Here is a 23,964-nt window from a genome sequence, read left to right on the forward strand (position 1 = left end):
ACACAGATCAATGGAATACAATTGAAAGCCCAGAAATAATACCACACATCTACAGACAGCTAATCTTCGACAAAGGAGCTGAGGGCATACAATGGAGAAAAGAAAGTCCTTTCGACAAATGGTGCAGGGAAAACTAAAAGGCCACATGTAAAAGAATGAAAATTGACCATTCTTTCTCACCATTCACCAAAATAAACTCAAAATGGATCAAAGACCTAAAGCTGAGACATGAAACCATAAGGCTTCTAGAAGAAAACGTAGGCAGTACACTCTTTCACATCAGTATTAAAAGGATCTTTTTGGACACCATGTCTTCTCAGACAAGGGAAACAATAGAAAGAATAAACAAACGGGACTTCATCAGACTAAAGAGCTTCTTCAAGGCAAATGAAAACAGGATTGAAACAAAAAAACAACTCACTAATTAGGATAACATATTTGCATGTCATATATCCAACAAAGGCTTAATATCCATAATATATAAAGAACTCACACAACTCAACAACAAAAAATCAAACAACCCAATCAAAAAATGGGCAGGAGACATGAACAGACATTTCTCCAAAGTAGATATACGGATGGCCAATAGGCACATGAAAAGATGTTCATCATCGTTGATCATCAGGGAAATGCAAATCAAAACTACATTAAGATATCACCTTACACCCATTAGAATGACAAAAATAACTAAAACAAAAAGTAACAAATATTGGAGAGGTTGTGGAGAAAAAGGAACCCTCATACACTGCTGGTTGGAATGCAAACTGGTGCAGCCATCATGGAAAACAGTATGGAGATTCCTCGAAAAATTAAAAATAGAACTACCATACAGTCCAGCTATCCCACTATTGGGTATCTATCCAAAGAGCTTGAAGTCAGCAATTCCAAAAGTCCCATGCACCCCTATGTTCATTGCAGCATTATTTACAATAGCCAAGACGTGGAAGCAACCTAAGTGCCCATCAACAGATGACTGGATAAATATGTGGTATATATATACAATGGAATACTACTCAGCCGTAAACAAAGAACAAAATCATCCCATTCACAACAACATGGATGGACCTTGAGGGAATTATGTTAAGTGAAATAAGCCAGATAGAGAAGGACAATCTCTGTATGACTCCACTTACATGAGGAATTTATAAATGTAGACAAAGAGAACAGATTAGTGGCTACCAGGGAAAAGGTGGGGTGAGGGGTGGGCACAAAGGGTGAAGGGGTGCACCTACAACATGACTGACAAACAATAATATACAACTGAAATTTCACAAGATTGTAACCTATCATTAACTCAATAACAATTAAATTTCAAAAAAAAATGGGCAGTAGATATGAACAGACATTTTCCCAAAGAAGATATACAGATGGCTAATAGGCACATGCAAAGATGTTCAACATCACTAATTATTAGGGAAATGCAAATCAAAACTACAATGAGATATCACCTTACACCTGTTAGAATGGTTATAATAAACAAGACAAAAAATAACAAATGTTGGAGAGGATGTGGAGAAAAGGGAACCCTCATATACTGCTGGTGGGAATGCAAACTAGTGCAGACATTATGGAAAACAGTATGGAGATTTCTCAAAAAATTAAAAATAAAAATATCATATGACCCAGCTATCCCGCTATTGGGCATTTATCCAAAGAACCTGAAATCAACAATTCAGAGACTTATGCACCCCTATGTTCACTGCAGCATTATTCACAATAGCCAAGATATGGAAGCAACCCAAGTACCTATCAACTGATGACTGGATAAAGAAGATGTGGTATATATACACAGTGGAATACTACTCAGCCATAAAAAAGACAAAATTGCCCCACTTGCAACAATATAGATGAACCTTGATGGTATGCTGTTAAGCAAAATAAGACACAGAAAGACAAACACCACATGGTTTCACTCATATGTGGAAGATAAACAAACACATGGATAAAGAGAACAGATTAGTGATTACCTGAGGAGAAGAGGGTTTTGGGGGGAGGGTGAAAAGGGTAAAGGGGCACATATATCTGGTGATGTATAAAAATTAGACTATTGGTGGTGAGCATAATGCAGGCTATACAGAAACTGATAAATAATAATGTACACTTGAAATTACAGTTATAAACCATTGCAACCTCAATAAAATTGAAAAAAAAAAAAGTACAAGAAAAACATAGCCAGAAACAAACTAAAATTGTTTTATACTCAGCAAAAAAAAAAAGTTCATGCTTATCCAAATAAAACTTTAAAACAGCTGAGCTATGGAGCTAATCTTGAAAACACCTCATATCAATAGTGCTTATCTACCAAACTATTTGAAATAGAAAGCTGAAGACATATTGGTAACTGTCACATCCACAGCTATTAGAAAGTTGGTTCGTTATATTGCGTAGGCAGTGTATATATCACATTATTTATCTTCTATTATTCATGTTAGGCTTTAATTTACATATATTTCAGTTTACACGAATATTTCCCAATCATTTATTTATATAATTATACTTCTTCCAAAAACAGAAAAGGAAAACGGTTCTTCAGCCACATTTGTCATAATTTAATTGATATAAGAAAATCAGACTTTAAGTGTATACTAGGCAAAGAAAGAGAAGAATATTTACAAAAGAGCATTAAGGCATAGAAGAGCTATGCATCTACCTATGTTTTTTCCAAGTGTTACTGCAGGTTCTTTAGACTAAACTGCCATTTGAAGTCCCCAGATAATTGTATCACTCTACTAAATATTAAAATTGAGCAGGGTTACAATACTGGACCTGATCCTAAAGTGAATAAATTGTTATCCGAAACAAATAATTTCAGCTCACTAAAGAATCATTTAAAGCTCTAAAAAATTAAACAAACATTTTAAAGTTGAACTTTTTATAAAATGGTAGAAATCTAGTTCAATGAATAAAACTTCTGAATAATTACTTATTTGATGGAGATGGGTGTATGTCTGTGAGAATGGAAGCATAAAACCTATATAGCACCAAAGTAGATATGTTAGCAAAGATTCAAAATAAGGATAAAAGAGAAAGCTGATTAACCCAAATATGTCAAAATCATAACAACTGAATAGAAGAAAGTCATACCACATAATTAAGATAAAAATGGCACAACTCTTACTGACTTTATTTTTAAAATTCGGAACACACATTAATGTTTCATTACTATGTACATTATGGCATGCAAAGAGGTTTATTTTAAAACAAACGTGCCCTTTATTCTAACATAAGTATCACATGAAATAACTTTTAATGTGAATGAATATAGTTTGTTGGTCAACTTTATATTTTAAACAATGTAACACAAAATATACTTAAAATATGAAAGCAGGCTTCCATTATATCCAAAATCTTCAATTACACATAATACATGAAGATAAATATACTAGTTTTTTTAGTATTAACAACAAAAATAGCTAACTAACTAGGAAAATAAGATTCTCAGGCAAATGGAAAGAATGGGTTTGATTTATAGATTTTACAATCAATACATAATTATTACAGTGTAAATTATATGAAAGCACTGTGCTAAGTAAACATTTAGGCCAAAACAAAGAAAGCACAACTATATAATCAAAGATTTATAATTTGGTTAAGGGAACACAACATAAATACATGAATCCCAGCTCTACAAAAAGAAAAATTACACTTCGTATTTAACCTCTCTACATCTCAGTTTCCTCATCTGTAAATGGGGATAATAACAGTATCTGCCTCATGGGGCTGTTTTGAGGATTAACTGGAATTAGAATATGTGAAATGCTAGGAATTATCTCTAACGCATAGGAAAACTCAGTGAGTGTTAGCTATTACTAAGATACAGGTTAAATAGGAATATATGAACAATACAAAGACATTACATAACCAGTGATCAAAATTTTCTAAAAAAAATTTTGGCTTAATAAACACTAAGTATGCAGTAGATCATAAATCAGAAAGGTATAAATTTTATATCTGATGTTACTATAAATTTTAGTCATGATTTATTTGAACTTCCGTTAGATTCGTTTTACAGCTACATCATAAAAACAAAGATGCTACAGGTGTTTATTTGCTAATGTAAACTGAACAGATTTGTGAAACAAATCATCTCCAGGCTAAATGTAATATTTGGGGGTAGAATTACTGAATCAGAGCTAAAACGAATCTTAGAACATAGTTTTTAAACCCTTTTCTGACCTAGTTACTTACCTTCTTCCACACTTAGCTCTTTGCATTCATATAATGAACCCCTGGGACATTCTTTTAAAACCTCACAAGCAAATATGCATTTCTTGAATTATTCACCTTGTCCTGAAATTATTTATAGTTCCTATTATTGTACATGTTGCTAGAGATTCACATCAATGCCTACTATTCTTCTAAACTTAAGAATTGGCTCTGCTACTCAATAATAGTTTTTCAAATAACAGTTGTAATCAGAAATAATAATTCCTATTCTACAATATTTCATGCTAATGCAAGAAAAACTAAATTTTACAGGGAATTTATCAATGCACATTAAATTGTTTAATTAAAAAACTTAAAGTAGGCAATCTTAATCTTGAGTGTTTGAGTCGGCCTCAAGGGGTCCAAGATACTTTATCATATTTTCAAAGGGGGTTTTTGGACACCAAAAAGGCTATGAACCATTGCCTTAAAAACCAAGGATTAATTTTAACCATCTAGAAAATAAATTACTTCAATAAAGTAGTTTGATTTTTAACATTGCTGTTATTTAATTTAATTAGCTTGTTAGTAAAGAACAAACACCTGTTAGGGTGGCTGCCCAGTTACCAGTGATTCCATCTTCCTAGAGAAAGGCTATAAACATAGGGGAAAGATGCACATTGGGACATTTTAACATTTTGTCCTTGGTTAAAGCTGATTGATCTAGAAGTTGAAAAGGCATCTAAGGCCGCTTAATTAGATTCCTTCCTTCAGAATTTGAAACTAAAATACTACCTTAGGATCAAGCTGACAAATAAAAAAGGAGTGTGACTGAGAGAGAAACAGAGATCCAAGATTTCAGAACTTAGAGATACCATAAAGATTCTTCCTCCATTTCTGTTCCATTCTCCCCAGTTGGGCCCAACTCAAACCCTTTAAAGGAACTAATAATCGAAATCACTAGCTAGTACCTCAAGACTGTGTGCCCCTACAAGGATTAAATTTTCATTACACATGAAGAGATATTATTACAAGAGTCTTACAAAGATATTACCCATATCTTTGTGCAAGCAAATTTAACAGCTTCTGGTTGATTTTATTAAAAACAATATTTCTAGAAAAGTACCTTAAGACCACATGCTAAAGTAGTACAAGAGAGGATGTTCTCGGAGAGACTTCCCATAATCTGACAGACTACCAAATCCTTTGGCTAGGCAACTGTTACTAATCCACAACAAATTACATCCTCACAGTCCATGGGCTTCACCATGCAGCCATAAAGATCCCTCCAATCAAAACTAAGAAAGAGATGAGGCTTTTCTAAAGAAACCCATATTTCCTCATTTTCTGTCTTACCCAATACCATGTTTTCACCTCAGTTGTACCTCCTTTAATCTGGCACCCTCCTGTTAGAGCTAGTGGCTTTCTTGTCCTACTCTATGCCTCATTGTCTTCAGGACCAAAAAATATATTAGTTATTTTCAAAATTTTTAATATGAGCTACCAAGAATTACACTTTATGTTAAAATCTAGTACATACACACATACAATTGAAACAAAAATTTCATGAAGCAATAGTTTAATATAGTCTGATATTTTCTATTCTATTTCATTCTTTTAAAATGGTGATGAAAACCTACTACACTGATTTCACAAGGCAAGCTATAACCCAAAGTTTTACAATGTGTAAGAAAGATATATGTCATGACCAAGTATTTATTCCAAGAATGAAAGTTGATTTAACATTCAAAAATCAACTAAAGTAATTCACCACATTAAAAGTAAAATCAGGGGGCTGGCCCCGTGGCCGTGTGTTTGAGTTTGCGTGCTGCGCTTCGGCGGCCCAGGGTTCCCCCGGTTCAAATCCTGGGCGCAGACGTGGCACTGCTCATCAAGCCATGTTGGGGCAGCATCCCACATGCCACAACTAGAAGGACCCACAACTAAAAATACACAACTATGTACCGAGGGGCTTTGGGGAGAAAAAGGAAAAATAAAATCTTTAAAAAAATCAAAATAAAAAATTAAAAAATTAAAAAAATTAAAGTAAAATCACATCATGATCTCAATAGAGGAATAAAAAAGCATTTGACAAAAGTCAACACCATGCATGGAAAAATAACTCTCAACAAACTAGGAACAGAAGAGAATTTCCCCAAAACTATAATGGACATCTACAAAAACCTATAGCTAAAATCATACTTAATGATGAAAGACAAAATGCTCTTCCCCTCAGTCAAGGCAAGGATGCCTGCTCTCATCACTTCTATTCAACACTGCATTGGAGGTTCTAGCCAACACAGTAAGAAAACGAAGCATCCAGTTCAGAAAAGAAGTAAAACTGTCTTTTTTCCCAGACAACATGATCATCTATATAGAAAATCCTACAGAATCTTTAAAAAAAAAAAAAAAAGCTATCAGAACTAATAAATGAGTTTAGCAAGGTTACAGAATATAAGACCAATTTAAAAAATAAAATCCAGTGAAAGGACACAGGAGCCGAATGAAAGAGCTCCCAATGGCCAGAGCTAGAACAATTTGGGCAATAAAATATTATTGGATTATAAACCAAAGTATAAAATAAATATACATGAGTATACATAGATATAAATGAATGAATGAATAAATAAAAAACAGTGAGAGAATAGATAAATCTTCCATGTTGAAAATTTCCAAATAATTTATGTAGATATTCCAACCTCAGGGAAGTGGAGCAAAACACCTCACTCCTTTTCTATGGGCTGTGTATAGAACTTCCTTCCAAAGCGCACAGTATGAAAGTGGGGAAAAGAGCAACTTTAGGGTGGAGAACCTGAAAAGTACTATGTCAGCCAGGTGATCAAGGTCAACGTCAACAATGATAAGACATGTTGATATCATGTACCCTTTATATGAGATAATAAAAATGTCACTTTACCTCTGTGGTCTTCTTTTTCTTCCTCCCCAAAGCCCCAGTACATAGTTGGATATCACAGTTGTAAGTCCTCCTAGCTCTTCTAGGTGAGGTGCTCATGGCTTGATGAGCAGTGTGTAGGTCTGCACCGAGGATCTGAACGGGTGAATCCCGGGCCACCAAAGCTGAGCACAAGAACTTAACCATTACATCACTGGGCCAGCCCCTGTGGCCTTCTTGCCAAAAAATCATAACCTCATTCTAACTATGAGAAAAGCATTAGACAAATCCTGATTGAGAGACACTAAACAAAATAACAATATACCTCTTACTAAAAAAGAATGGACTAGTTAACAATAAAATACAGGAGAATCCAAATGCATAAGGTATGTGAACCACAGGTTTTTGTAAACCACACCATTGCATTTGTCATCTAAAGATATTAGAGGCAATTTTATGCCAAGTAAAAAAAACTGAGTAGAGCCGGGGCTGGCCCAGTGGCGCAGTGGTCAAGTTTGCACATTCTGCTTTGGCGGCCCAGGGTTCGCCAGTGAAGGATCCTGGGTGCAGGCATGGCACTGCTTGGCAAGTCATGCTGTGGCAGGCGTCCCACGTATAAAATAAAGGACGATGGGCATGGATGTTAGCTCGGGGCCAGTCTTCCTCAGCAAAAAGAGGAGGATTGGCAGCAGATGTTAGCTCAGAGCCAACCTTCCTCAAAAAAAAAAAAACACCAAAATGGCATAGAGTCATAAGCAGCCCTCATACTCACAAAGAATATCAAAGAACTTTAGAATTTTATGAGAGCCAGCCCCACGGCCGAGTGGTTAAGTTTGCACGCTCCGCTTCAGCAGCCCAGAGTTTTGCTGGTTTAGATCTTGGGTGCAGACATGGCACTATCCATCAGGCCATACTGAGGCGGTGTCCCAGATAGCACAACCAGAAGGACCTACAACAAGCTAGGGGAGGGGGAGGAGGGGGGGGGAGGAGGAAAGATAGGCAATAGATGGTAGCTCAGGTGCCAATCAAAAAAAGAAGAAGAATTTTAGCACCTCGAAAGTTCCTCTAATCCAAAGTCCTCACTTTATAGTAGAGAATGTGAGACCCAGAGGAGTTAAGTCAACTGCTAAAGGTCACACCAAGGCAGAGATAAGACTATAATCAAATTTGTCCAATTTTTTTTTAAGATAATTTCCTTTTTCGTTTCTTTTTTCTTTTTTTTTGCAGGGAAAGATTCACCCTGAGGTAACATCTGTTGCCAATCTTCCTGGGTGTTTTTTATCCTCCCCAAATCTCCAATACACGGTTGTATATCTTAGTTGTGAGTCATACTAGTTCTTCTATGTGAGCTACTGCCATAGCATGGCAACTGACAGACAGGTGGTATGGTTCTGCAACCAGGAAGCAAACTGGGCTGCCAAAGCAGTGAGTGCCTAACTTGAACCACTAGGCCATCAGGGCTGTCTCCAAATTTGTATAGTTTTAACTCAAAAGGTATTTTAGATCAATTACCATTCTATTATCGTACTGATCGATTTTCAATTCAACAATATTTACTGAACATTTAGTAACCACTATAGCAGTAGATGGCAATTCTCACCCTCAAGGAGCTTTCAATGTCAATTTGTGAGGCTTATTAAATATTTAAGGCAGGGACCAGCCCCATGGCCCAGTGGTTAAGTTCGTGCGCTCTGCTTTGGCAGCCCAGCGTTTTGCTGGTTCAGATCCTCAGTGCGGACATGGCACCACTCGTCAAGCCATGCTGAGGTGGCATCCCACATGCCACAACTAGAAGGACCCACAACTAAAAGTATACAACTATGTACTGGGGGGCTTTGGGGAGAAGAAGGAAAAATAAAATCTTTAAAAAAAATTATTTAAGACAGATGTTATTTTTTTAAAAAATGAAACCTAGGGGCCGGTCTGGTGGCGTAGTGGTTAAGTTCATGCTCTTCACTTTGGCGGCCTGGGGTTCACAGGATTGGATCCCAGGTGTGGACTTGCACACTGCTTATCAAGCATAGATGTTAGCTCAGCAACAGTATTCCTCAAGCAAAATGAGGAAGATTGGCAACAGAGGTTAGCTCAGGGCCAATCTTTCTCACCAAAAACAAAACAAAAACAAAAACCTGCAGTGTTAATGGAACAAAGATCAGGCACGCTCATAATAAATTACCTTTTTTCTTCAGCATTCTTAATTTTAAAAGTTTGTTTGGCTTTGTTATTTTTGTAATATGTAAAGAAATTCAACCAGTCTTGTCTAACCAGTTTTTCCACATAAACATTTAAAGAATGGAAGAGGCTGCAAATTGGCAGTCTGTAAGCTATATTTTGCCCACAGATATGTTTTGTCTGGCCTACACAGTGTTTTAAAAGACCTGAATTTCTGGCTAACATTTAAAATGGGTAGACCTTACATTAAAATCTGGGTTTCTGAATTTTGTTGAAACATCAGAAGATCTGACACAACTAGACATACATCATCCTTCATGGTAAAAACTGAGCCCTGATTAGTCTCTTGAGTAACTTAGACAAATAAGACACAACTACTGCTTCCAAAGACCTCTCAGTTTAATATTAGAGACAAGCACATAAACAAATCACTGCAGTGCATTATGTTCTTATTTGTGTCTGGCACTATGTCACAGCTATTACAATAAAAATGAGAACAAGGTAAGATGGCGGAACAAGGGAAGAGGTGATTAATTCTGTTAAAAAGAATACTGCTTTGGGAAGGCTTCATGGAGGAGGCAACACATAAGCTATGTTTTTAAGAGTAAGTTTTTGCCAGGTGAATAGGGCAGAGGAAGACATTTCAGGCAGAGCAGCAGCAGGTTCAAGGTTACAAGATCACACACAGTTGGCACAGATGATGTATAAGGCACCAGGTAGTTTGGAAAGAAATGATATGCCTTGAAAGATGGACTAATGCCAGATCATGAAGGAGTCTTGTATCCCATGCCCAGGAATGTGGGTTTCATCCCACACATCAGTATTGTTCCCACAGTGCCCCTAAGGAGACTGCTCATGATTCAACCCACGTAGGAGAAGAAATAAGCGAAAGGATATGACAGCTGATCCCCTCTAATGACTGATTCAACTAGAGAAGCTCTACTTTTGTCTGTTTCATGCAGTGAAGTACTATTTTAATATTTCTTTGGACAAAAAAATTCTACTGTTATAAGCAAATTTTTTTTATTAAAAAAAGCTTAAACATGAGCCATTAAAAGATTTTTACTAAGAAATTAAATGAGAAGATTAGCATTTTGGAAAGATTTCTCTGGTAACAGTGCCAAGCATGGTATAAAGAAAAAGAACAGAAGGAAATGAGAATATTTAGTTTCAACAATTTATGCAAGAAATGATGAGTTAAATCTGAGTAGTGACAGCAGAGATATTCAAATCTTATTAATATCTACTTTGTGCCAGGTAGTCTGCTATGTGCTAGTTCAGGATAAAAAAGATAAATTCAAGAGTTATTTAAATAAAAAGGAATCATAATTGATTAAAATGAGAAGGTAAAGAAGAAAAAAATTATTCTTGGTAAGTGACTTGAATAAATGCATGGATAGCTGTGGTTTAAACTTAGAATAAAATCCTAACACTTCATCTTCAATAAGCTAAGCATAAACCAGGCCAAAAAAGATATGTTAAGGAGATGTAATCTAGAAAAAGCAAAGGATTACAGTTATGACTACACTTTAGGAACAAAAGTCCCAGAGGATTTGCTAGAGGTATATACAAAATCAGAACCATCCTTGAATGCCATCATAAATAACAAAAGTCCTTAACTACGAATATTCTAAAGAGAATCTCAAAGCTTTCCCTAATGGTCTACCTTAGGTTCAAGCTTGGCATTTTTCCCTTGGCAATTCTGGTTGAGATCCAGATACTCAAATGATAGCATGGAATCAAGCCAGACAAGAATACTGGGAAACAATATTTAGGTCATCATACCTGTACAATTGCTAGATAACATATGACCAACAAGTTTATCAACTGTCCCATTACTCCTAGGGTAAATCTGTAATGAGCTGCACAATTCTGTTCATAGTTAGTCTTTAAATACCAATTTCTTACTAGACTTTTAGAATAGGTTCAAACCATTTATGTGGATAAATTTCGCAAGTATTAGAAGTGTTTAATGGTATGAGTTTCTAAGTTTTTCACTGAGTCCTAAGTTGAAAGAAATTCAGCGCCATTTCCAGGAATCTGGTTTTATAACATAATTGCTTTCCTGATAACGAATTTTTAAAAAGGGCAGAGGAGAGAAGAAAAGAATGGGGTGAGGAGCCTTTACATTCTTCAAAAATGAATTCTACTTTTACTGCTGTTCATGAGAGTTATTTCAATCTCTTTGATAAAGACTGTAATTAACATTAAGTACACAAAATAAACTCAAGTCCTTCAATGAGAGAATTGATCAAAACATCTTCTTCACAAAGAGCCTTCATACCTCCTTATTTACATTAGAGTATGAAGCCTTGCCCATGAAAGAGTAGGTCAAATGCTAACTACTATTTCCAAATAGCTGACTGTAAGGTACAAAACTCTCTCTTGCAACATCAGAAACAACTAGTGGTAACTTTCAGTGCATTGCCAAACCTCAGATATTAGAAAAGACATTCTAAGAGAGGAATTGTAGGAGCCTGTAGCTACATAGTAAAAAAAAAGAAATCAGTATCTGACAAAAATAATAAGAATTAGAAAATATTCTCCAAGTATCTTTATGTGGGGCATAATAAGTGCTTGCATTTATAGAAAGAAAAGAAACCCCAAAATGATGGGGAATAGAAGTATTACCTGAGGGCAGGAAATTCAGACAAAAGGTCCCTATTCCTGGTGAAAGCAAGCAGTCAGTTGCCAGGGTTTCTTAGACTCCTCTGGTACTCATTTGGGTGATTATGAAATTCACAGCACACCAATCTCCACCACAGCCAGCAGGGATCGCTGCAGGGAATGGGTACACAGGGAACACAGAGGGAGCAAGTTGAAGGGAAGGAAGAGGAAAGGAACGATATGATAAAAATATTTAGCTGTGATGCACTTACAAAGATACAGTTGTATTTCACACTGGATTAACTACAGGCAAACAGTGCTTAAATTCTAAGATAAATTAACCATTTATGATTTTCTTCATTCTCTCTACCACTGATATTGCTACTATTCTATTAAATATATTTTTTAAAAGTTTTATATCAAAAATATTAAGTAACAAAATGTATAACAAAAGTTATACAAAGGCTGAATTCTATAATTCGATATTAAATGGAACCAATTATGACAAGCACTCTAAAAGACAAGCACTCTACAAATACAAATTGTCAAATTAGTTTAACTGCCAAAAGGCCCAGTTAAAACTGTATTCTTCATTTCATTTTATAGAGAATACTAAAGAGTAAATAACCTATGAACAGTAACTCACAAACCAAAGAGAGATCCAGCAATAAACTATATCAATGTACTCCAAAGTAAATTCAAAAACAATAGTATTTATCAAAAAGTTTTTAATCTAAATTCTTGAATACAAGTCAACTTTTTAAACCTGCCAAAAATACATTCAGGGCAACCAATTTATGCCTTACGTATTCTACAAAGGCCAAAGTAGTGTAAATTTATTTCTCCAGTCAGCTAAAAATGTTTCTGAACAACTCTATGTACCACGGTAATGTGGCAGATGCTAAAGACAATGGCCAATAGGACAAGCACAGTCACTGCCCTCATAATTCAAAGCCTATCAGGGTGATTCTCCCCTTAAAAAGATGACAATCTACAGATTTTTGTTTTAACAAAACAAACAATATATTTTTAGACCTAAAGGAGTTCAAAAATGAAGATGACTAGTGAAGACTAGCTTAGTTAAAGCTGCCTATGGAAGATGTACAAGTAAAATGAAGCCTGAGAGGATGGGCTATCATGAAGGGATGCAGACAATCTGGCTGCAGGAAGGAAGACAACAAAAGATGGGTGGGTGAAAAAAAAAGAGAAAGTGTAGTATTGGATAATAGTGGAAAATAAAATTGCAGGTAAGTTACCCTTAACTTCTCTAAATACTTGCCTTAAATATTCCCCTGGTATGCATGCTGTAGTCAGAGAAAATAGATTTAATAACTATCCATTTTATATCACTCAAGCTGTTGTTTCTGTGCTTTTATTTTATTATCTCTTTACAAGTTTCTCTGAGACTTAGACCACCTCTGTCTCATTGTCTCCACTTCCATTAAAGTTGCATATAGTACTTTGTGCTTCTCATAAGACATATTCTATCTTGAATTCTATTTACTCACTCATGTACCACACTGTTTCCAGAAGACATTCGTAGCTCTTTATCTTATTTACATATCTTGAGAACCTTCTTTAAGTATTAGTAGAAAAAAATAAATGAATGACCTCAGTAGGGATAATCGTATTTATCCCTTAAAGATAAGATAAATCTTATATTTTACGGATGCCCCTTTTTATAGTACAGTTCATTTATGTATAAAGTTGCATCACAGCAGAAGAAAAATCTGAAACAGAAACTCAATTTAATGCTAAAAACATAGTTTCACCAAATTTTAAAATCAGTGAATTTTCCAGTATTACTAAGTTTATCCCTAAATATTATTTCCTAACAATAAAATTACACACAAAAGCCTTACAAATAGACAACAATAGAGGAAAAGAACACTTGATGCTACTCTAGCAGTGGCAAAAAGAAGCCAGAGATGCCTCTCTTAATGGTATTTTTGAGTAGATAAAAGAATACATATACATATAGCTAAAATTAAGTCTTAAAGGATAGACTAATACAGATTCAAAATTTATACACAGGGGCTGGCCCCGTGGCCGAGTGGTTAAGTTCGTGCGCTCTGCTGCAGGCAGCCCAGTGTTTTGTTGGTTCGAATCCTGGGCGCAGACATGGCACTGCTCATCAAACCACACTGAGGCAGCGTCCCACATGCCACAACTAGAAGGACCCGCAACGAAGAATACACAACTATGTACTGAGGGGCTTTGGGGAGAAAAAGGAAAAAAAAATAAAATAAAATCTTTAAAAAAAAAATTTATACACAAAGTTCATTTTGACTGGGAGAAGTCTCAACATAAGTCAATAAATTATCAGACAGACAAATAGTAAATCTAATGCCTGAAAAATCAAACAAATTTCTCTATTCTGAATCATATTTGCTTCAGCTTTCAATTTTGTTTTAATAACTTGGCCTTGATACAACTGCTCATATTTCACTCATGAAAATAGCCATAAAGTCTTTCACTTGTAACTTACATTCAGTCTGAGCTCCAGTCACTAATAACAACTAGTTAAATACCAATATTTAATAGCACTATTAAATTATTTTTGCTAAGCAGTGCATTATGCAGAGTTTAAAACACATATAACTGATAAGACATTGACCTACTAAGGAAATGTTTAGGCTGGAAACTGCAGTACTAAGGCAAAGTATAATACTACAAAAAGTAATATTGCAAAAAAAATTGTGCAAGTAAAAAGAAATGAATGGAGAAATTGTGTTTCCCCAACTTCAAAGAATTGCTGATTCAAAAGACTATGCTCCCCAAGCTTCAAAGGACTGCAGAGTCAAAGGATTCCCAAGTCATAAAAAAATCTCCCAAGGGATACTGCAGCAGCATGGTGAAACACTATAAAAGAGTAAAAAAGGAAATGCTGAAAACTTAGTGAAAGAAAAGCAAACTGTTAGGTGGGAACAACAGTCTGGGCAGGTAACACAGAACAAACAAATTAAAAGGTGCTGGGTCAGTGACTTAACCACTCAACACTGCCAGCTCAACACAAGGTTGACATAAGGGAAGCCCTATTGTAGAAGAGAAACCATAACGTAACTTTGAATGACCTCTGACTAACTAACCCAGTTAGATATGCACCCTCCAGGAGATCTATCTACCTGCTCTGTAGATTTTATGACCCCTGCTTGCACATGTACCTCCCTGCTGCGATAAGACGATGACTTCGTTCTTTTGAGTTCCTTAGAAATGTGATGACCCCTCAAACAGAGAGTCTATGCTGATAGCCATCATCAGTGAAAACTGAAAGATCTGGTCTCCTAGGTCAACACTCCGAATTCCCTCCCCTATGACCTACTGGCCTATAATAACTGCTTCAAGATTCTGTGGCCCCCTTAAGATGGTTCTTTTGGACATTAGTCAGCAATCTTCCCGCTTGCTAGCAAGCTGTAATAAAATGCCCTTTCTCTGCCACCATTTGCCTCTTGACAATTGGCTTTTGTCTGGCGGCAAGCAGACTGTGCCCTTTGTGCAGTAACAACACTACCTGTCAAACCTTGGGTAAGTCACAAATCTCACTGTCCTAATGATTTCCTTCTCTGAGACAGGAACAAATCCCTTCTGATTCTAGGATGGTCATATTACAATATCCAATGGATCAAACATCCAACCTGCTTTTCACCGGAAGTTTTCAAATCAATCTCCTGAGAGTAACTTTTGCAAAAATCAATATCTGGTTTTAGGTGGAAATTAATGTGAAAGAAATGGGCACCTGCTCAATCTCAGATGCTTCTACAAGTGCACTTAACAGCAGAAAAAGAAAAAAAAATCCAACCCCTAAAATCCAATTTACAATTCACTTTGTCGTAACTATCTTTTGCATAAACCAAAAGATAACCACACAAAAAACACTGACATTGTCATTGCCAGACTAAAACATGTGTAGTCTAAATTAGTTCACAAATAAAAGGGATCTCCATTTAGATATCTAACAGGCATCCAAATTAACATATCCAAAACCAAACTTCTGATCTTCCATAAGCCTGCTCCTCCTGCAATCTTCTCCAAATTAGTTAAGAGCAACTCCATCTTGTCAGTGGTTTATGTCAAAAACTATGGAGTCATCCATGACTTCTCTCTTTCTCTCAATCTATCCATCAGCAAATCCTGTGGCTTTACCTTCAAAATACATCTAGAACCTAACTACATCTCAATAACTCTACTGCATCTTCCTAGATCCAGGCTAATCTTTCTCACCTGGATAGTTAGCACTTTCAGTTGGGCTCCTGTTCTGCTCTTGCCCTCCTATTATTTATTTAGGATCACAAGGCTGCATTGAGATCCCTGGCTCAAAGCCTTCCAGTGGTTTCCAATCTCACTCTGGGTAAAAGCCGAAGTCATTAAAGGTCCCACAAGATCTAGCCCTTGTTTTCTCTTTAATCTTATCTTCCTCTACTCACTTGACTCCTCATTCCACTTCACCTACATTGGTGACCTCGATATACTTCAACAATGACAAGCAAGGTTCCATTTCTGAATCTTTGCATTTGTTCCCACCACCTCTTTCAGATTTCTTTTCAAATACCTTCTCAGTTAAGCCTTCTCGATCACCAGATTTAAAACTGCAGACTCCATCCCCACTGCCTTGCACTTCCTATCCCCTTTCCCTGTATTTTTTTCAATAGCATTCATCACAAACTGATACAACATACTTCACTTATTTATTTACTATTAGCCTCCTCTGATTAAAATGTAAACTGCATCAAGGGCAGGGATTCTTGCTCCAGCACTATGGACCAACACCTAGTACAAAGTAGCACCCAGTAGATATTTGCTAAACAAACAACTAGTAGGGCCTGCCAGTGGCACAGCGGTTAAGTGCACACGTTCCGCTTCAGCGGTCCAGGGTTCACTGGTTTGGAGCCCGGGTGCGGACATGGCACTGCTTGGCAAGCCATGCTGTGGCAGGCATCCCACATACAAAGTAGAGGAAGATTGGCAGCAGATGTTAGCTCACTGCTAATCTTCCTCAAAAAAAGAAAAGAAAAGAAAAGAAACAACTAGTATACCTAGTGTCCAAATCAACATTATTGGAGATTATTTTAGAATAATAATAACATTTAAGAATACCGTTAACTTATGTAACCAAAAATTACTTTAAAAAAAGTCCCCAAACTTATAAAGGTAAATTTATTTATAAGCCTAAAAGGTAATATTTAATGAATCTTTTCCCAGTTGTCCGATCCAAGTAAACCAGATTTTACAAATTTCCTCTGGCAGTATAATTCTAGAAATAGGTTACATTTAGTGATCCTACTCATGCTTCTTATGCCAGAATAGAATCACTGAAGTTTCCCAACAGCTGAGACCATGTCTTATCCAATTTTGTATCTCTAATGCCCAGTGCTCAAGAACCTGGTATACATAAACTCTCAAAAATTATTTATTGATCTTTACTGTAAAAGTGAAAGATGTAAATAATTAGCCTATCAATAATTATATAAAATTATCACTTGAGAAAATAATTTCTGACAGTCTAATCTATGTTGTATTTCCTTTTAAGAATGTCCACTGCAGGAACAATTACAGACCTAGCAGTATTCATCTCCAATTACAGGCACCTTAACTTCTCTTCAGCAACTCACTTCCATGGCCTTATCTGATATTGTTACTTGGCCCACCGACCCCATAAGACATTAACTGCAACCCTGCTGGGAACAAGACTAACACCATTCTCTAGCTTACAGGAAACCACAAAAAGAGGAAGGAGGAGACTGCGGAGGCATATAGTCAAAACCAGTTAAAACCGGTTGAAGGCAACATGGCAGTCTGACTTGACCTGACATAGACCAGGTAGCTTATTATACGCTTAATGTAATATATTACCATATTATGGAACACAACCACCGACACCATGACAGTTTACAACTGCCATGGCAACCGCACAATATAACCACATAAGGAAAGCAAAGAGTGGCACTCTTGTTACCCGGGAAAAAAGCCTGCCCAGCTCCCAGAATATCCACGAATATTGCTCCCCTTCATTACCCTGACCCATTATAACAGCTGCTTAATCGCCCAGGAGCTGAGACAGTCATTTGTAAACTTAGTTCCCACTTTACATTCTTTGACGATTCAATAAAGCTTGTGCTATTGAAAGCTCAGCTTCAGTCTCCTTTCAAAGTTGCGACACCAAACAGAGGAAGAACCCCAAGAAGAGCAAGAGACCCTTCCGCAGGTCTCTCCCTGGTTGGGGAGAGAGTTCAACTGGTAACAAGACCTCGCCCTAAACTAGGCCTACTGTACCTCTAAAATCTTAAACTTTAATACGAAACTTTTCAGACAAAACTTCCAATCCTTCCAGTTCCCTCATTTGTTTTTCTCAACTGCTCTTTCACCTAGATAAAATTTCCAATCTCAGGATGGTTCTTTCCTTTTCTCCCTAGGCTATCAGCTGCTGCCCTCCCCTTTCCTTCCTTACACAGCCTAAGGCATCCCATAAATACATTGTGAGGCTATCTAAACCCTCTTGTCACACTGCCATTCAGTCACAAGCTCCTACAAGTGCTCAACTCTTCCTAATCTCCTTAACAAATAATCCAAATATTCAACAATCTTTTCAGGCCACCCTACCTTTCTATTTGTTGCTTCCCCTTAGTTTAGGGAACACATCATGTTGATGCGGGGTCAGTGGGCCGAGGAGTCCAAAGAAAGATTTCTTAGACTCTTAAGATCTGGCAGTAGTGCTCTTTTATTTAGAGAATAGAATACCATGGGGACAGGACCCATGGGCAGTCAGAGCTTCTGCTGCTGCCGGCATGGGGACAGGACCCACAGGCAGTCAGGCTGCTGCGTGGGGACAGGACCCACGGGCAGTCAGAGATGCTGCTGGCATGGGGAGCTGCTGCTGCCGCCGCTGGCATGGGGACAGGACCCATGGGCAGGCAGAGCTGCTGCTGCCCCAAGTTGAGAGTTGGAACTAAATTTCAGGCATAGGTATATGATTCATCTCTTTACAAGACAAAGGAAAGAACATGAAAAAAAAAAGTTAAAATGGTATCAGTGCAGGTGGGGTCTGGTCATTGGGTGATCTCATGACTTTTAGACAAGAATCAAATCGGATTAAGTAAAGGTTAGAAAGGTTAGATGCCACCACCCTAAACCAGTTACATGAGATTGCCAGACAGCAACCAAGTTCTTGCCTTCCCCATTAAGAGCTTCTAGGGACAAGGTCATCTCTCCTCTTCTTCCTGGTACAGAGAGGGAGGCAGGTTTTACAGGTAGAGATTTACCTTACAAATGTAAATGTGTCCCAACAAGGGCAAGTTCCATTCCCCAGAGCCTCCTTCCATGTCCCAGTTTATCGAAAGCAATCAGCCCAAAACAATCCTGATGCCAAAGAGACATATCCTGGGGTGGCCAATTTCAGGTCCCTACAAGGTCATCCCCCCTTCCTTCACAAACGCAAATGTCTCAAAAGGGCAAGCAAAATTCCAGTCCTCGGAGCCTGCTTCTCATCTGCAGTTTTAAAAGTAACCAGCCTAAAAATCCTCATCATAAACCGTTTTAAAATTAAGCAACCTAAAAGTCCTCGTCATAAACCGTTTTAAAATTAAGCAGCCTAAAAGTCCTCATCAATGTCATGTAGTTTCTCCTACCTAAATCCTTGGAGTTGGCCTGGATCCAGTCCCTTTCCAAGTCTGGTTCTCTAACCTTCCCATAAATTCTGTGGGATACTGATATCCTCCCAATACATTACTTTTCTACTTAAGTTAATCAGAGTCCCTCTGAGACTCTATATTTCCATCCTAGACAATTGCTCCTGAACCCTGTACTCCAAAAACCACACTGAAAACCAGGCATCTTTAATGATCATGTGCCTCTTTTGTCTGGAATTCTTTACTAGCAGTCACCTCCCAGGATGAAGTTCAATTTCCTTAACATAGCAAATGAGGCCCTCTGAAATCGAATTTAATTCAGTGCTTAATAAAGACACCAAATGGAGCAGCAAGCCTGCCTCAAAAGAGTTCTCCCCATGACCATATCTTTGCTGTATAACCCTCCGCCACTGCTAACTGTGAAACTGGCAAACAGTTAGCCATTGATGATTAAGTAGCTATAAACTAAAGTTTTCTTTCCTTTTTGCACTTACTGATTATAGCTTTTAGCTGTTTACCCACTCATTGGTAACCATGCTGTTTAGGCAATATGCTATCTCACTCCCACTGGGTTCCTATAGATAACATCTCCCTGGAGCGTGGATCACCATGGTAATGGGTGTTTGAGCTGTTTTTCAGGAATTAGAACCCCTTGTCTACTTCAGGCAGGGTGAGACCACCAACCCATCAACTGGGCCTGTGCAGATGTCTGATAAGTGACCTTTTGACGTCAAGAGGCTAAAAACTCCACCCTCGGATCTCGCTAATGCCACCATTTTGTGAACATGCCTCCTATGAAGAGCCACGAAGTCTGACAACTCTTGCGCAGATGAATTACCTCACCTCCAATCTATCTCCACATTTCAGATGACCCTGCCTCCCTACCCCATAAATATCCCTGAGTCCCTATTTTTGGGGAAGTGGATTTGAGACTCACGCTCTTGCTTCCTCACTTAGCTACCTTGTGAATTAAACCCTCTCTCTGTAGCAGTCTCATCGTCTTGCTGTTTGGCTTTCTGGGCAATGGGCAAAAATGAACCTGGGTTCAGTAACAACTGATCCATGGATAAATAGAACTGGGCCGAACAGGTTCTCTATTCCAGGAATCTGAAACTTGATGGCAAAGTTCACAGATTGGGAGTTGTAAGAGACGGGACAGTACTCTAAAGCAGTGGTTCTCAACCAAGAGCAATTCAGCCCCTCAGGGGACACAGGCAATGTTTGGGGACATTTTTCACTGTCAAGACTCTGGGAGTGCTATTGGGTGGAGACTAGAGATACTGCTAAACATCCTACAATGCATAGAGCAGACCTTCACAACAAGAATTATCTTGTCCAAAATATCAGTCATGCTGAGGTCCAAGAACTCTTCCAGAAGATCTAGGAGCTGGCTAGTTCCTACCCTTCCCCTGATTCTATGACCCACTTCAATAACTTCCTGTTACGTTTCCCTTTTTACCTAAGATAAACAGAGCAGGTGTTTGCTGACAAAATAACCTTAACTGGCACAGTACACTAGTTCAATCATCTGACACACATATGTATACTTTAAACCAGTTTTTTAACCTCAAAAGTATTGACATTTGGGCCAAATAATTCTTTGTTGTGGGAAACTGTGCACTGTAGGATGTTTAGCAGCATCCCTGGTCTCTACCTACTAGATAGATGCCAGTACTCTCTACCCACCGCCCCCACCAAGTCTAACAATTAGAAATGTCTCCAGATACTGCCAAATGTCCCCTGAGGGACAAAATCACCCCTGGTTGAGAACCACGGCTTTAAACTATATAAAGACTCCACCCAGGTGTGGTGTTATGTCTGTCCTATGCCCCAGTAAACCCTGTGCCCAGCATAGCAGGTCCTGAGCCAAGGAGGGAGGAGCATTTGTATATAAATCTTCCCTACGCCTTTTCAGGTCCTAGCTTAAATATACTCCACTTCCAGCTTCTATTTTCCCCCTCTTCGCCTTTGGTTGAGCACTCACGTACACACAGTAACAGGTCTTGAGCTGAAAGGTAGCTCCTGCTCTTATTTCCTTTCTCACATTTGTTGTAACTTTTCTTTAGAATTTTCCATTCCCTTGTGAAAAAATACTCTCCTAGAGAAGCCTCCAAAACATATTCTGTGAGCATTATAGCATGAAAGATCAGGGTAATTTCTCCTTCAAAAGTTCTTGTTTCACTTCTCTTAAAATGTAACTACTCCAATCCCCTCCCCACCCCACCACACAAACACACACACACACACACACACACACTCCCTCTTTCTGTCTCTGTCTGTCTGTCTCTCTCTGTTCAGTTTCAGATCAGTTCCAAGCACACAAACTTTTTATTAACAGTGTAAGAGGGGCCGGCTCCGTGGCCAAGTGGTTAAGTTTGCGCGCTCCGCTGCGGTGGCCCAGGGTTCGGATCCTGGGCACGGATATGGCACCGCTCCTCAGGCCACGTTGAGGCGGCCTCCCACATCCCACAACTAGAAGGACCTGCAACTAAGATATACAACTATGTACGGCGGGGTTTGAGGAGATAAGGCAGAAAAAAAAAATAGTGCAAGAGATGCCTGGGATACAAACTAAACACCAATTAGGCAGGGAACAAGTTTATAGATTTACACTTCTCAAATAGTTCAGTATTTACTTAAAGTATCTGTTAATCTCTTAAAAATAATTTCTTTTTCATACTTTTCCAATATACCAGTTTCTCAAGTGTCTATATTCAGGTACACTGGTTTTAATCTTACAGTTTTACCATTGGGCAAGGCTCAGTGTAAGCATTCTCTTTCTACTGTTGGTTCCTAGACAGTTTTCCTTAATGGAAGACCCCTACATAAACCCCTAGGTCATTTTCCTAGTCCTTCCTTTCCAGAACACTGAAGGCACTGCATTTATTCAATGATTCAATTACCCATTGCTTCCTAAAACCACAAGAAAACTAGTCATACCTAGTATCTGTGGTAATACTGGTGGCTTACGGTCTTGCCTCATTTAAAAATAAATATTAAAAAAATAGTTGTTGAGTGTCTACATTATGCTAGACTCAAAACAAAAATCCCTGCCCTCATGGAGTTTACATTCAGTGAAGAAGACAAACAGCAAATAAATAAATATGTATTTTGACAGATGAAGATGAGTGCTACAGAGAAAAGTATGGTCAGGTAAGTCCTCTTTTAAGAAGGTGCCATAAGTCGCATTCACTGGCCACATGAATGTCTATTATTGGAAAGTAATCTGTTCTAAGTATTTCCTGTTAAACTGTATTAGATTGTATTCCAGATGATTAGATCAACAAAGTAACATTTCCATTACTGGATAATTTGTAAAATTAAGCTTTACTCAGGTAATTTCAAAAGTTCATCCCTACTTGATTAACTGTAATTTATCACAATACCCACCCTGTTTAGTCTATTGTTGTCCTTTAGATTTAGAAATAACTGTATTTTTCTTAGGAGATGACAGCAATAGCAGTAAGATTAATAGATTAACCAAGAATATGAATTTGAGGGGCCAGCCCCGTGGCTGAGTTCTCGCGCTCCCCTCAGCAGCCCAGGGTTTCACCGGTTCGAATCCTGGGCGCAGACATGGCACTGCTCATCAGGCCATGCTGATGCGGCATCCCACGTGCCACAACTAGAAGGACCCACAACTACGAATATACAACTTTGTACCGGGGGGGGGCTTTGGAGAGAAAAAGGAAAAAAAATAAAATCTTTAAAAAAAAAAAAGAACATGAATTTGATATTCTTCAGTTATCTGAATTAAGGAAGTTTTGAACTATGAAATAACTGAAAACTCAAACGTTTCAAAATGTCACCTCTGGAAAAAAATCCTCATTACTATTTACAACACAGCTTTTAGAAATCACACAGATTAAAAAGTAATCCTAAAGACTCAACTCTGAATATGTGGGTATTGTCTATTTTGTGAAGTAAGCCATTATCTGTGCCATTAAATTTTAAGAGTCCTTCTCAACCGGAGTTCTACAAGAGAATTAAACTCTAAAGCCATAAAGCACTCACTGATTGAATAAACTTTTCTCCTATGCATCTATAATAGAACTAGCTATGCATCATCATCCTTGGGAGGGTGAGAGAATACACATCAAATCATTTTCTGTAGGTCTGAATTTTCTTATAGACCTGAGTATGAGAAAGGCTGGAGGACATCTGACAAGTCAGACCTTACCTAAATAATAAATAAAAAATAAAGATAAAACCTTCTTCGAAAACGAGATAACTCGGTATGAGACCACATACACAATTTATGTGTAGTAATATTAAGAAGTGTATATTCATAAATGCTGCCACAATCTGTTACTTTTTAAAAACTATGTTTATATCTTATTTAATGTTATAAGTGAGGAAAATATTTGCTGAATCACAGAAATATTGATTTTGTTCTCCAATATATAACCTGTGGTATACAACGATCCGGAGAAACAGGAATTGTCTTTACTATTCAAGTATATCATTATATCTGAATCTCTTCCTAAAATCAGTTAGAAGTAATCATTAACTTACAAATAACAG

General features: G+C 37.6%; 1 protein-coding gene across 2 annotated transcripts in view; it reads right to left on the reverse strand.

Annotated features, from left to right (window-relative positions):
• Positions 1 to 23,964, reverse strand: part of BLTP3B (bridge-like lipid transfer protein family member 3B) — an 87,364-nt gene that overhangs the window by 62,279 nt on the left and 1,121 nt on the right. The window contains exon 2 of one of the 2 annotated variants that reach the window (XM_070507135.1): positions 11,843 to 11,989. The exons of the other annotated variant lie outside the window; for it this stretch is intronic. The gene's annotated coding sequence lies outside the window, so the exon portion shown is untranslated. The remainder of the gene's footprint in view (positions 1 to 11,842; positions 11,990 to 23,964) is intronic. 2 annotated transcript variants of the gene reach the window in all.

The sequence above is a fragment of the Equus asinus genome, chromosome 4 (assembly GCF_041296235.1).
Source record: "Equus asinus isolate D_3611 breed Donkey chromosome 4, EquAss-T2T_v2, whole genome shotgun sequence".
Lineage (NCBI taxonomy): Eukaryota > Metazoa > Chordata > Mammalia > Perissodactyla > Equidae > Equus > Equus asinus.